Source organism: Centrocercus urophasianus, unplaced genomic scaffold (genome assembly GCF_019232065.1).
Source record: "Centrocercus urophasianus isolate 14NV4802_14NV808 unplaced genomic scaffold, USGS_Curo_1.0 seq_73, whole genome shotgun sequence".
Classification (NCBI taxonomy): Eukaryota; Metazoa; Chordata; class Aves; order Galliformes; family Phasianidae; genus Centrocercus; species Centrocercus urophasianus.
The window spans coordinates 5633180-5649102 of NW_024885344.1; positions in this window are offsets into that span (position 1 = coordinate 5633180).

Below are 15923 nucleotides of genomic sequence, written 5' to 3' on the forward strand. Positions count from 1 at the left end.
AGCAGCCATATTTCTTCCACTGCCCTTGGACGCTCTTTCCATTAGCCTCGTCTGCTAAGCTCATCCCTGTGCTCTTAGGTTGGAGCCAAAGTCAGTCTGAGATGTTTCAGCGTAGGACACATGCTGATACAAGAATCTGTTCAGTATGGGAAGGTTGGTTTGAGTCTGTATTATGTCAGCTGTGTTAGTCCCTCTTGATCTACAGCAGTTTTCTAGTGAGCTGGTAGTAACCCAGAAAGTTGGAAAATCCTTAACCACAAGCTAAATACTATAAGCAGGGAATATTCCAATTTGCTCATTATTTGCCGTCTATTTTGGAATAGGAGGTGGATGGAGTATTTCAGCTTGGCTGTGTGGTGATCAGATATACATAGTCTGTTCAAGGGAAGAAGTCTTTTTAAGTAATTTTAATTTTCAGAAAGCTTTCAACAGCAATGATCTGTTAAAAATACTGTGTACAACAAAATGTATCAGTCATATACGTCTAATATACCCAAAATTTACATGGATTTACAATCATCGTGAAGGGCAATACTGCAATTTGCAGGCATGAGAACTGCTTCAGCTTGTTGCTGGAATAACTGTTGAACGCACCTGTTAGTACAGACCATGTACTGCAATTGTAGCAATTGTACTGTTGTACTGCTAGTAAACTATGTAGTTCGTTTTTAAACAAATTATCACATTGCTGTCTTTCTCATTTTGCAGGTAAACTGAAATGCAGAGTACGTAGAGGTTAGTTTTTAAAGACAGGCATTTTGAATGCACGTGGGTGCTTAAAGGCTTGATACATGCCTGTATTTATGTTACGGTTAAACCTCAAACAAATGTCAAAGGCAAAAGCAACGTTTGGGCATGATTTTATCCTGAAGCGCCGGTTTAGCACCTTAATTGTTGATCTGTTTCATCTCAATTGTCCTGCTGCATTTGAAAAGAAAGTAGATTGTCTTTTTTGAAAGAGGGTCTTGTTCTCTTGCTCGTTTTTCTTTCTGATGCATCTTGTTTACACCAGTGATTTTTGTGAACAAAATACCATAAGAAGCTATGGGCTGTATTTTGAAAAAGAGAACATCACCAAGATCATCAGTTTGAGTCACATGTGCTTTCCATGATGATATTTAGCAAGAAACTGAAGTTCATAACTGTCTTAATTTTGGAAGAAATACAGCTTTATCCCTGAATAACTGATAAAAGGATCGTAGAATATCCCATGTTGGAAGGAACTCATAAGGATCATCAGGTCCAGTGTTGCAGTGCATTTGCCTGCACAACAGAGCATGTATTTTTATACTTCCCAGAAAATTTGGCAATTTCTTGTCTGACAATTACAAATCAAATGTTGGCACTATTACCCGAAATGTTATCCTCATGATACTTAATGTTATGTTGTCTCCATTTGGACACTTTGTAGGTGAGATAGGAGCTACCACACAGCTCAGACCTGTGACTCACTTTGCCTTGCAGTTCTGTCTCTTGTAAAAGTCAATTCTAAGTGCTTTAACAGAAGATGTGAGAAGTACCACACTGCTCCTGTAGTCCCGTTGTCTGCCACCAGCTGTGAGCAGAGATTAATGCTTGGTGCTAGATTACAAGTTTGTTAGTGCTTCCAAAAACATTTGCATTAGTGCTGGAAGCTTTGGATATTCCTGCCTTGTGTTCGGCTGTCTAGCTTTGCTAATGTTTTAAGACAGTTTCAAGGATTGGTTCATTTTGAAGGAAATGAAGCAGAAAGTTAAAATTGTGTACTCCGTGCCATACTGAAAATGAATGACAGAAACAAGCCGAGCACTGGATAACCCACATACTCTTATTTTGGCGTAACTTGAGGACAGATATAGCATGACAAACTTATCCATCTCTCTTCAGTCCAAACAGATTATTTGGGGGGAAGAAGAGGCTGAGGAGAGACACTATTGCTCAAATACTTGAAACGTGACTGCAGCGAGAGTGGGGCTGGTATCTTCTCACTGCTGACAGGTGACAGGACAAGGGGAAATGGTCACAAGTTGCACCTGGGGAGGTTTAGGTTGGACATCAGGAAAAACTTATTTGCAGAAAGGGTTGTTAAGCACTGGAATAGGCTCCTCAGGGAGGCGGTTGAGTCACCATCCCTGGATGTGTTTAAAAACCATTTGGACGTGGTGCTCAGGGACAAGATTTAGTGGTAGCTGTTAGAGTTAGGGTAGTATGGTTAGGTCATGGTTGGACTTGATGATCCTTAAGGTCTTTCCCAACCTGAGCAATTCTATGATTCTATGATTCCTTTTCAGTGTATTTCTCATTTTCAGGAAGTTTTGCTAATCAAGCTCTCGCATGATCCATTGTCTCAGCTTGCATTTGAATGCTGGCTGCTGTGTCTGAGGATATGTTGTTCTCTGTGAACTAGAAATCCCTTTCTGTACTTCATTATCTATCCCGATCTGTGGGATCAGAAGCTGTAGTAAAGTGGATGCTAGGCTTGGGACCCAAATATACTGGAAAGAGCATGTATCTGAGTGCTGAAAAGGGTTTATCAAAGGAAGGGGATGTGGGAGTACATTTTGCATGTATGTGAACAGTGCTTTATGTTCTATCAACTGTTTAACAAACCTTACCCTTCATGTTACTTGTAGATGTGAGAATTACTTCAGTTACACTGCTGTTATAAGTTCAGTAGCAGAAAAGGCCTGTTATAATTGATAAATCTACCAGTTGAGTTTATCATTTTTGCTTTCAAATTATCTCTAATATTCAGTTGACTTTCTCAGCAGAGTTCATAATCTGTGTTTGATTTCTTGTATCACAGTTTACATAATTTTTGAGGGACATGGAGAATCTTCCCCAGTGAGAGCTAAACTTTTCACAATGTGTTGAAGTGTTGATTTCTCCATATTGATTTCCAACAGCCCTTTGAAAACAAATAGTTTTGCATGCTGAGATGATCCTTTGATTTTTCGGGGCCAGTTTTAGGGTAGAGTTGAAGTAGGAAGGAGGATGGGTAGAGAAAATGAGTGTCTGTTGGTCTGAGTGTTATCTTTTGCTATTTCCTCAGTACAGTGTTATTAGTGACTGCCAAATAGTAACAATGGAGACTTTTTCCGAGAAACCTTAAACAACGTTGTATCGTTTACCCAGCATGGTGTCTGGCATCATCAAATTCAAAAAGAGAAATAGGCGGCAGCCAGTGTTTTTGTAATAATTGATTAAGTGAAAAATGATTCGTAGTGCTTTATGACGTGTGTGGTGAATTTTAGAGAACTGATGTTAAAAGCTTGCCTATCCACACAAAAGCATCACAAAGTTCATAGCAACTGAATGCAGTTAAAATATCTTTTTTGGGCCTGATTGTTAACACTTTTCTTACGGTGACTTCTCTCAGCCTCTGACTTGGTTTTCATATCGACTTCCTTTTCTGTTGTAAATGTTAAGGTTTATTATTATTCTTCCAGCTTCCTGCCATCCTTGCTCTTCAAATGTTGAGTTAGTTTGTTGTGGTAGGGGAAAGAGCAAGAATTCTCAAAATTGATGTGTCTGAGGACTTGATGTAATAAGTAACTGAGTAGGAGAGAGTGAAAGTGTATTGGTGTTTGAGCTGAGGAAAGTCTGTATCCCTAGTTCAAGTCGTTAGACCCCATAGACCTCATAGAATCATAGAATGAATCATAGAATGGCTTGAGTTGGAAGGGACCTCAAAGATAATCTAGTCCCAGCCCCTCTGCCGTGCGCAGACTTGCCAACCACTAGACCAAGCCTGGCCTTGAATGCCTCCAGGGAAGAGTATTCACAACTTCTTTGGGCAGCCTGTGCCAGTGCCTCACTACCCTCTGAGTGAAGAATTTCTTCCTAACATCTAACCTAAACCTCCCCTCTTTCACTTTAAATCCTTTCCTCTTGTTTTGTCACAATCTGTGTGTAAAAATTTGGTCCCCCTCCTGCTTGTAAGCTCCTTTCAAGCATTGGAAGTGAGGTCTCATCTCAGTCTTCTCTTCCCCAGGCTAAACAATCCCAACCCTCTCCTCTTCATAGAAGAGTTGCTCCAGCCCTCTGATCATCTTTGTGGCCCTTCTCTGAACTCGCTCCAATAACTCCTCATCCTTCCTGTGCTGGGGGCCCCAGGCCTGAATGCAGTATTCCCAGTGGAGCCTCACAAGGCCAGAGTGGAGAGAGACAATCACCTCTCGATCCCTGCTGGCCACCCCTCTGCTGACGCAGCCCAGGCTACCATTGGCATTGCACACACTGCTGGCTTATGTCCAGCTTTTCATCCATCAGGACCCCCAGGTCCTTCTTGGCAGAGTTGCTCTCTAGAAGTTCATCTCTCGGTCAGTACTCCTATCTAGGGTTGCCACAGTCCAAGTGCAACACACTTCACTTGGCCTTATTGAATCCGGTTAGGTTTTTGTGGGCTCGCTTTTCATGCCTATCCAGGTTTCTCTGGATGACATCCCTTCTTTCTATTGTATTGACTGCTCCACTCAGCTTAGTGTCATCAGCAGACTTGCTGTGAGGGTACACTGAATCCCACATTCTAAGTTATTGAGAAAAATGTTGAAGAGCATCAGTCCCAAAACAGACCCCTGGCGAGCACCACTCATGACTGACCTCCAACTGGATGTAGAGCCATTGACAAAAACCATCTGGCCATGACCATCCACTATGGATGGCCATAACCATCTTTATCCACTGAACAGCCCAGTTTTCAAATCCATATCTCTCCAACTTAGAGTTGAGGCTGCAGTGTGAGACCATGTCAGAAGCCTTGCACAGGTTCATGTAGATGACATCACTTGCCCTTCCTTGATCACCAATGCAGTCACTCTATCCCAGAAGGCCTCACTCCATCTTAGAAGGCCAGTCAATGTCAGAAAGAGGTGTTATAAAGTACCATGTATGCTCTTCCTCTAAGACCAGACCCTCTTATCAGCCAGAAACCTTTAGGTCTCTTTAGGTATATAGCCCTAATTCAATTCTAGAGTTGCCTCATGCATTTTCTTTATTCTGTCCATATTGATTAGCGGAACCTCAGAGCACTGAACCATCTCAAGGGAGATTATGACCAGTGGCAGCCAATCTGTCTCACTGCTAGAATCTGAGGTTTTCTAAGCTGGGTTTCCATGAGTGTAGGGCCATGATTTGTTACTCTGGTGTAAGAAATATATCCTTAAAGAGTTTGCATCTTAGAAATCAAGACCAGTTGGGCATGTATTAGAACTCCCTAGGAAGTCAAACTGTGTTAATTTCCCTTAGTGCTCACTGTTAGTGTTCAGTTACCAGAAAACATTTCAAAATGTGACCAGTTTGGATGAAGAGATATTGCCATGGTTTTGTGGAGACTGAAGCTTTGGCAGAGATGTCAGAAACAATAGGACAGTTCTCTTTGGGAATTATTTATACTGCGGGCCACAGTGTGCTAGTATTGTGTAAGGCAGTCCTCAGTAAATCAGGTGGGAGTAAAAGCTTATTTTGCCATGTAAACAGAGTGGGTTGCACAACACAACTTGTCTTTCTCCTATTCTGGATGTTTTTTTTTTCCATCTGAATACTGTGTCTATATCATCATACATACCAGCACACATTGCTCTAGCTGTTTTTTCCAGGACCTGCCCTTCTGGGCATCTGTCTCTTTGCTCCATGACGTGCTGTTGCCCTCCACAGGATTTTCAGGCATTACAAGGAACCTCAGCACCAACAGCAGAAAGTACAGCTACCCATTGTCAGGCCCCAGCTGGTGACTGCACACTGTGTTTCTAATCTCACCTCTCCCAGGGACTGAATTGCTCAATCTTGCCCAAGCGTTTGTCTCTGGATTCTTTCATCAGATGCCTTCACAAGGGCAGTGTGATAAGTAATGGAAGCACTGTCAGTCTAGTGGGATTTCCTATATTGTATATAATGGGGTTCTGCTGACCCAATAATCTAACTCCAGGATCCTCAAGCCCCACCTTCCCTCGGAGGACTTCCCTTTTCCTTTCTTCAAATACGTTCTGACACGTTCTTGGCTATTATCTTCTAGTGTGTCTCTACTGGGCATCTTAACTACCATTTTATTTACAGAGTGAGCACACAATCAAGCTATATCAATTAATATCACAGAATCAGCCGTACAGTTTTGAATGCCACATTTCCGTTTCTCCCTATGCATTGTCACTGTGTAAGATTCATTGTCACAGAGGAGTCAGGATTATCATGATTAGCACTGGCCATCACTTTGTTCATCCCTGTCGGGTTCCACATCTACTGGTTGCAAGCAATTGTTTCCCCATGTACTCTGTGTCCTTTCCCTGATAACACGTGTGCTTTTTACAGCTGGGAGACGACAGGCAGGATTTCTCATTTTAAGTCTACATAGCAGATTCACTTCAGTGTCAGTCTTCATTGAATCACTTGGCCTGATTTTCTCTATCCTATATATGAAATCACAGTGGAGAGAAAAGAGCACTCATGGATAATTTATTTGATTATGGACAACCTTTTTCCTTAGGTTTCAATAGCTTTTTATTATATAAATTCTTTCCCCTCACAAAAATGCATCTCAATGTACACTCTTCTCGCATGCACACTTCTGCCTTCCCAACATGTTTACATATTTTATTCCCATTTGCAACACTTCATCTGTTCCTGAGCAGTGTGTGCTTTTTTTATGTCCAAGATCCAAGCAAACAAAAATCCTTCAAACATCTTTCTGAATTAGTGGAGAAATGACAGTCAAAAAAAAAAAAAAGCAAAACAATTAAATTATCTCCCACTTAAATGAGAATTTTACTGAGGCTTGTTTTGTTACATCGTGTTATAGTGAAAACAGATGATATTTGAAACTTGGCTTTGAAGCAGTCCTCCCTTCAGCCTCTGCAGGCAGCCCGACGTATCCCCTCTGCACATCACTTCCAACAGCTCTTCAGTTCATTCCATGTTTATCCTCCAGACAAATTATAATTGCTGATCTTAAGTCAGTTGTGTACAAAGATAATGATGCGCTGTCAAGCCCAAATCCCATTACTCTCTATAAATTCCTTCTTTCATAAAGAATTAAATGAAATGAAGGGAGAATTTGTTGCATTTCTTCCTTTCCTTTTGAAATACAAGGATGGCTTTGGTGGAATCGGCTCCTCGGTGCATCAGTGAGCAGCATACCCAGTCAGCCCAGTTGGGTTCACCCCAGAGGGCTGAGCAGTGCTGCTGACACTGAGAGAGCAGATGTGGGATATACTTCTCCTAATCTGCGTTCTGTACAAAACGACTGTGAAACATTTATCAAAATGTTTGGCTTGTTTTGATAGCTGGACTAAATTGTAAACAAATGGTAACCACATGTTATTTACGGCAGAATAAGTTTGATTTGTTTGGTTTTATGACAGCATTTACACAGTATTTTATGCAACCCTAGTGACCTACATAAGGTTTTGGCCTACAAGTTACACTCTTTTTCTGAAAAACGAAAGAATTAGTAAAATAGATTATGGCAGGGCTTGTTTTTAGCCATAGCAGCTGGTAACTCTGTGGGAAAAAAAGAACTTGAAAGATTTCCTTGGTGTTTTCAGATATCATAAATTCTCTTTTCTGCTGTCTAGATCGCCTTTAAAAATAACTAAGCTTCTTGTTGAAGTTCATTAAGTCGTGAGCTGATAGTATTACACATTACAGTTCCTAATATCAAGTAAGTGCCCCTACTTCCCACCATCGCAAACCACTTCCTGGTTTCAGTGCACCTTGGTCTGAAATGATTTTTCTTTCTTTTTTGTTTGTTTGTTTCTCAGGATTTGGGAAGAAGGGGGAATCTTGTGATGAAATCTCCTTCTGCAGAATCTTTGAAACTGTTACACCATGGTTATTACACCATGGCCTATTGGTCTTCAGCTGCGAGCCAAGATCAGACGTGTCTAGATCAGAAAAGAAACAGGGAAGGGAAAAGCCACAAAAGTTTTTGTCTTCCCTCACACTTCCATTCAAAGGTCCTGGAGGGAATTCACAAATCTATTAGCTCACCCTTGCAAAAATCCTTCCATAACAAAACAAATGTGGAAGAAAAAACAAAAATCGCAAAGCGAAACAGTAGGACATGTGATACCTGAATTATTTCATAGTCATGTTGGAAAAGTTGTAGCTGAATAGATATGTGGCTCAGTGATTGCTTTCAAGACTGTTCCGTGAAGTTGCCTGAGGCAGAACAGAAACCTCTTGAATGGGATTTGTAAATAGAAGACATCCTGAGGCTTCTGCCTCTCTGCTCTTCTGGATGATGGCACTCAGGAAGCCACTTGTAATTCCCTCTGTAAACAATGTGTGCTGCATGTGAAAGAAGGAAGAAAGAAAGGAAAAAAAAAACAGCGATAACAAACCCAGTACACCCTCAGAACAGAGCACAGAAGATAAGTAATTTTTAAGTGTTTAATTTTTCAGGAAGGAGGGCTCCAAAGTTTGATTCTCTGAGAAAGGACTGCTGCTTTGAGCCCTGTCAGCTCCATTTTTTCTTACCAGGATGACGTACTTATATATGAAGTGGAAATAAAATCACTCTGTGATTTTTCTGTGTTGCATGCACAGGGGTTTTCAATGAAAGGCAAAGGATTAAATCTCGGAGGAAAGCCTTTTCCCCATCGTTAAATCTCACTCAGCTTAAACAAGGACTGAGCTTTGGAGCCCATCATAGGAGAGGCCTTTTCATTCCAGCTGCCTGGTTTATTTTCTTGATTCACAGGCTGTCACAGTCTTCCTTTCTTCTAAGCCTCTTCTGTTTGTGATTCATTTACATAAACAGTCCCATGGTGATAGTAGTAATGATGTTCAGCTCTTTCAGCTGAGGCATACAGCTCTATTTCTCAGAAGTAATTCAGCTCTGTAACCACATGCCACTTGAAGCTTCTGTCTCTTCTGTTACACTGTGATGGTGAACCTGTGTTTGTTGCAGCAACTCGAGTCAATTTTCAGCTCATGTTTCTCTGACAGGAGTGTATGGATCTCCCAGGGAAGGAAAGCCTGATCAGCTGAATCCTTTTGCTTCCTCAAGCTCCTTTGTGATGCCTCACTGCCTTTCCCAATTGCCTCTTTCCTTCTTCTCTTTGTTCTATGGTCTCATTTCCTGCAAAATGGCACTGGAGCATTTAGAAAAATTTCAGAGCTGCTCAACCTAATCTGGTGCTTGATGGTGAGGTGGTGGAATGGTGATGCACTGATGATGGTGAGCACTGGAATGGGCTGCCCAGGGAGGTGGTGGAGTCACTGACCCTGAAGGTGTATTTTGTGTTGAGGGACGTGGTCTAGTGAGTACTATTAGTGATAGATGGATGGTTGGACTGGATGATCTTGACGGTCTTTTCCAACCTGTGATTCTGTGATTCTGTGAGGTATTGGAACTGGCTGCCCAGGGAGGTGGTGGAGTCACCATCCCTGGAGGAGTTGAAGAACAGTGTGGATGTGGCACTGAGGGTCTGGCAAGTGAGCATGGTGGGGATGGGCTGGTGGTTGGACTGGGTGATGTAGACTAGTCTTTTCTAACATGAATGAGACTGTGATCTAGAGTGAGGCAAGCCTGACCAATGTGAGAGGTTGGAACAAGATGATCCTTGAGGTCCCGTCCAACCCAAACCATTCTATGATTTTAAGATTAAAGCAGAGTTTTAGAGCTGCCACATTTCAGCTGCTGGGGTGAAATACTCTTGGGATCACTTCTTTCTGACAGCTTTCATTCAAAATGGATTCTTTGGAAAGTTAGGGAGAAAAGATCAGTTGGTTTAGACCATATTTTTGAAAAATATATGTTTTGGAGAAGATTGAGTCTTCATTTTTACGTCAGGGAAGAAACCTCTGTCAGGGAGCAGCAGAAGAATGTCTCCTTCCCAAGAGAGGATGACAGGGAGCAGAGGCGGGGGGCAAAACTGGAACAGAGCATGGAGCTGATCACACAGTAGCAGCAACTGATGTTGACCGAGAATCTAAAACACCCAGCAAGTCCATGGAGACGAGACAGGTCTGAAGCCAAACTGAATCTGCAGGTCAGGACCAACTCGCCTCAGCTGAAGAGCATCATAGTGCCAAGTACAAAAACCACAAAGCAGTGGCTGCCCATGCTAGTGTCCAGGATGGAGAATGAATTTCTATGGAGTGTAGGCTCCCAATGGAAATACAGGGTATAACTATAAAATTCAGACCCAAATCTCAGTGTCTTTGCAGAGGAGTTTCAGACTGTATTTTCATACAGGTAGCTTTAAAACTGGCAAATTGCAACTTGACGTTTATGGGAAAAAATGCATGATGGTTGCAAAGCCCAGTTTTGGCTTGAAATTTTAATACGTATGAGCAGTGGAGACCAAGAGAAAAGGATTGACTCATTCTTCTTGTGTGGGGAAGGATAGTGTGGAAAAGATACCAAATAGCACCTAATAAAAAATAGGCAGCAGTGCATATAAATTAGAGGGCTGGTAAAGCTTTATTTTTTGGCAGTGATAGCTTACATCGAAAGTCTCTCTGAGTATTGGAGGGGTTTCTTGAAAGAAAACTGAAAACTTCAATTGAAATAAAAAGAAATAGTTTTCTGACAGAGCCACAAAAAGGTGCAGCAACAAATGCCCTGATAAACATACCTAGTTGCCACAGGCACCTGTAATGCATCCTCTAAACACATTTTGGCTGACCAAGTGGAAAAAAAGGCAAATCTAGGATTGAAGAATATTGCATCCCACTTTGCATGTCTGGAGGATGCCTGAACGGTATGAATTGTGTGTCTTGGCCATCCCCAAGTGTATAGGCAGGCACTTGAGGAAATGAGTTAGAGCTGCATTTCCTCATCGTCAAAACTCAGTTGTAGTCTTCAGTAAACTTGTATTTTTCCATCTAGCACGGTTAGTGACTTGCATTCCTAGTGAAAAAAAAAAAAAAGATATTAGCAAGTAATGGAGGACAGAAGTGGTGATGTCCAACCCATACGGTTGCTATTACTATTACTTTTTTCTGTAATTACTTAGGTGGGACCACAAATATATTAAAGTTAGTTTTTCCCTAAAAATACAGCATAAAAACAAACAAGCAACCTAGTAAAACAGCAGCCAGCACAACTTTGTGTCATTCATTTGAGCTTGATGGAGGCCGTGGCTTAAGTTCCACAAATGTGAAACTCTCAGCCTTTGTGTGGAAGTTTTGTGTCCATCAAGCGAGTTCAGTTTATCTTATAAAGTGGATGTTTGAAAGATTTAATGGAAAGATCTGGAAATAACATTTTTTTAACTAATTTTCTAGTTTTGAAAGGCTTTGAAATACTTGGGAGAAGGTGTAATTGATTTGTATGAAACATTAAAAGAGTAATTATTGTCACATTTCCTTTGGAACATAATGAATCTTTATGGTCAGTCAGAAATAGTTGTGTAAAGATTGTCTTAATGAGGATATGATTATTTTATTCTTTTTGTATTTACACTGTGAGATCTTTTGGCCTTCTTCTTCATCCCACCTATTTGAAATTAAAAATAGGAGTCCAGATACCTGTATTTGTTTTACATAGATCACATTTTAGATGAATTCATACTTAATCCAGTAGCAGTTTATTACTGAAGCGGATTGAATGGTGAAGAGAGCCTACACTGTATTTGAAACATGCAAAAAGAAAATACTGTGTTACATAGTTTGGCCTATTCAAAAAGCAGTAAGTCTTTCTAGTCTTTGTTATCATCGACACAACATTTGCAACATCTGCTTATTAGCAGATGCTTCCCTAGCATCCATGCAGTGAAAGAACTACTACTTGCAAAATAAGGGATTGGTTTGCACCAAAGAAACCATTTCTGATGTACATAGTTGTACAGGTTCGTCTCATTCTTTCCTTTTCTTGTAGAGGATGATTTGCACATCTCTGAGAAAGATTCAAGGGAAAAGCATGACTGTGTAACAGTGTGGTGCAAGTATGAGTCCTTTGGTTTTTTGACATCTCTTGCTCTGCCTATACACTCACCATGGCCAGACAGAGAGAGAGAGCAATGTAGGCCAGCATGATAAATGTTTTTCAAGGAAGTGTGGGGCTCCTGCTGAGAAAACCTTTGTCCCACATCAGCACATGTGTACATGTGGCTAGAGGGTGACTTCTCCAGAAACGTGCTTGGCATCACTTGGTTTAAATCAATGAGCATTGTAAAAGCACAGCTGTGCTACCTAAATGGAAATGGTCACATCCGACTTGCTTCAATACAGCAAGGCAAACAAATGACAAAATGTGAAATTCCAAATGTCTGGAGAGCTTTTCTGCTGTCGGATCACTGTAAGGATCTCTAAAAAGATTTAATGTTAAATTTTCAGTTGTGTTTTTATTACATGTCCTGACTTGGCGGCGTTTGGTTCCAAAAGTGCCTGGTTTTGGTACAAATGACTCATAAATAAAATCTTACTGTAGAAGCTTAAGAGTTGGCACATAGTTTTCCACAAAGCAAAATCATAAGGAACTTATTCTCAAAATGGTAATACAAACACTGGAGTAAAAGCACAGGGTGGTTGGGGGTGGGACAGAGGAGAGCTGACTGCCTTTACTGCAGAAATCTAAAATTCCTTTTTGCTTCTTTACTGCCTCTTTTGATGGCAATCAGCCCAAAAGTGCTCAAAAGTCACATTCAATCAAAACTAATTCAGCATTTTAAATTTTTGTTTTCCTTTGTTTGAATTACTGACACAGACCTCAGGTCAAGTGGTAAAAGGTGCCAGACCAGTTGTATGGCAGACCAGTCAGTGGGAAAGGATTGATGAGATTGGAATCATTTCTTGTTGCTTTTGTGACAATAAATGAGGACTAAAACCAAACTTTTATAGAATTTCTGATTTTCCACATCTCGGATCTTTCCAGCCAGTTTATGGTTCCTGCACTCAAAACAGCAATGATTACCTTCCACTGGTGTAGGTCCACCAGGGGCAGAAGGAGTTCTCGTGGAGGGAATGCCTCAGGGCTGCCAGAGCTTTAGCTGCCATCTGGTCCCATGTATGTAAGCACAGGTCTGCATCTGCAACTTGTCAAGGATTTGTGCTGCTCAGACACACCTCATGTTGTCACAGAATCACAGAACTGTAGGTGTTGGAAGGGACCTGTGGAGATGGCCTGGGCCAACCCCGTGTCGAAGCAGCATTTCCCACAGTAGGGTCCATAGGAAAGCATCTGGACAGGTTTTGTTGTCCACCTAAGCAAGGAGCAGCAGGAGTAGGAGTTAAAGGAGAAATACTCCCTTGAGTATCACGTCTATAGCAGTGAAAAATGCAAATTAGGATGAGGACACGGTGAAGACTGGCTTTTCTTCACAGTCTACCACAATGACACCTACTCTGGATTTTGTCCTGCTCTCACCGATGGCACAGATCCTTCTGCCCTGGCAGCACCAAACAGGAGCACGGAGCAGATAGACACATGCAGCTTCCAGCCCTCACACCAGGTTGCCCTCTCCTCCAGGCACTGCTGGCTCCAAGCTGTGCTCTTTCTTCAGAACCACAGCCCAAGCCACGTTTGGAAGAATTAAGATGAACTAAACGTAGTGTGGTTCCATCCTTCCTGCTACTTACACTTGGCAGATGTGGGAACTCCTCTTCTCGTTCATGTGCCTGCTCAACTTTGAAAAACAGTCCCGCCAGCCTCCGAGCTAGAAAGGTGAATACTCAATGTGAATTCTTTTTCTGGTAAAATGGAGACCACTACTCAAATTGTATTTTGATTTCAGTTTTCTTCATTTATTGTAGTTTTATTCACAACATAGTGACACTTTGGAAATACACTATGTAAATTTTCACCTATTATTTTAAAGAAATTATATGGACAGTAAAAAATAAAGGCTGTATTCTCCAGGTAATGCATTCTTCTCCCTCGAAGAACACATTTCCTGCAGCTGATTACATAGCAGGGAGAAAAATACGCTTCCTGAACTGCATGCTGCAAACCAGAGTGTGATCCTGAAAGCACTGCAAAATGAACTTAGCTTCTCTGAAAAACAATTGAAATAAAAAATATTCCAAATCAGTAATGATTTAAAGAGTTAAAGCACTGAACTAGTGTCAAGTTCCCAATTATGTTCTTGCCTGCCAAGAGCTTGGAGTATCGGTCCTTTTGAGGATAGTTGCAGAAGACTATTGACCCACAAATTCTGCTTGGGAATCACTTTTCCAAACTGCAACTGAAATTTTAGCAACTAATAACTCAATTTTGGTGTCCATATGAGTGGCAGAAATACAGTATTAGGAGAAATTTCTTCTCAGAAGGAGTGACAGTGTGCTGGCACAGGCTGCCCAGGAAGGTGGTGGAGTCGTCACCCGTGGAGGTGTTCCAGAACCGTGTGGAACTGAGGGAGGTGGTCAGTGATGGATTATCAGTTGGCCACGATGATCTCAGTGGTCTTTTCCAACTGTAATGAATCTGTGATTCTATGATACTGCCATGCAGCTATTCACGTGTTATTGTTTGCACAAGAACAACTGCCATTCTGGTGACTTCCCTGATGAACAGCTGTGAATGAGTGCAGCGTCTGCAGGTACAGCTGGTGATTGATTTACATGGACATGGAAACACTGATGGGACTTGGCTTTCCTTTGGAACGTGAAGAATGCAAAGTCAGCATTGTGACAGCTGTGTCACTGCTCACATTTTGAATAAACTTTGTTTTGGATTCCTGGGCCTGACTGCTTCTTAGCTCTGTATTTATTTTACACTTTGAAGTTCATGTTACAAGATAGGTGCTCCTGCCTCTTTTTTCCTCCATTTTGTTATAAATAAACAAATCTCAGTGTCACACAAAGTTCATAGAGTTTACAGTTTGACTTTCTTCATTTGTTTGGCCTGCCTACAGAAAAGGACTAAATACTTTCTTTGAATTTGGTGATTTTAGGTGTGTTCTTTCAGAATGAATGGGCTTTGCTGCCCACAATGTTGCCATTTGTTCCTGAATAAAACAGTCATTCCTGGACATACCAGCATTTTTTCATCTGCTGAGGTGTAACCTGGCATACAGTCAGTTATGGATAGTAGGTATTTCCTCAAATTCCTTCATTCTCAGGGAAGACTTTTCTTGGCTTGAATAAGCTTAGTGGGCATAATGGTCATTGGACTTTTTAGAGGTAATTTCCAATGATTAATGATTCTATCACTGTATGATTGTAATCTTGTCTAACACTTTTCTGTTCTAATCTAATTGAATTCTGTTGACCAGGAGTATAGATTTTTATGGGGAGAAATTTTCATCTGTCTCTGCTTGTTACTTTGTGAACTGCAAGAACAACAGGTTGAGTATTCAACAGTATTGGATTACAGATAACAGAACCAGAGGGGATTTCTTCACTGTTACCTCCACCTCCATGCATTTGTAGTAAAACTGGAAGATCTGTCTTCTGAATGACAGTGTTGCTTAGTTCATTCACAGGTTACACCCTGATCCCTACTATCCTGCACAGCAAATGCACTCTGTTCTAAGAGTGAGTGCCATCACAAAGCACATCCAGGTGATCCGATCCAACACAGGTTTGTGAAAGGCAGGATCTGCCTGACCCATCACACTGCGTGGGTAAAAGAGAGAGGGTGCATGCTGTTTACTTGGAGTCCAGCAGAGCATTGGATGTTGCTTCCCACAGCCTTCTGGATAAACTGGCTGCTCATGGATCAGATGGATGTGCTGTTTGCTGGGTGAAAACTGCCTGAGTGGCTGTACCCAAAGTGCCAGTGTGAACGGAGCTAAATGTGATTGGTGGTCAGTCATGAGTGGCATTTCCCAGGGCTCCATTGTGTTTTTGTTTAATGCTGGATGAAGGAATTAAGTGCATCCTCAGGAGGTTGGCAAACAACACCAAGTGGGTCAGAAGTATTATTTGTGTGATTGAGGAGGTTCTGCAGGGAGCATGACTGGGTTGATCAATGATTAGGCTGCACCTGTGTCATAAGAACCCCATGCAGCAGTATGGGCCTGGGGAAGACTGGCTGGAAAGCACACGGCAGAAAAGGACCT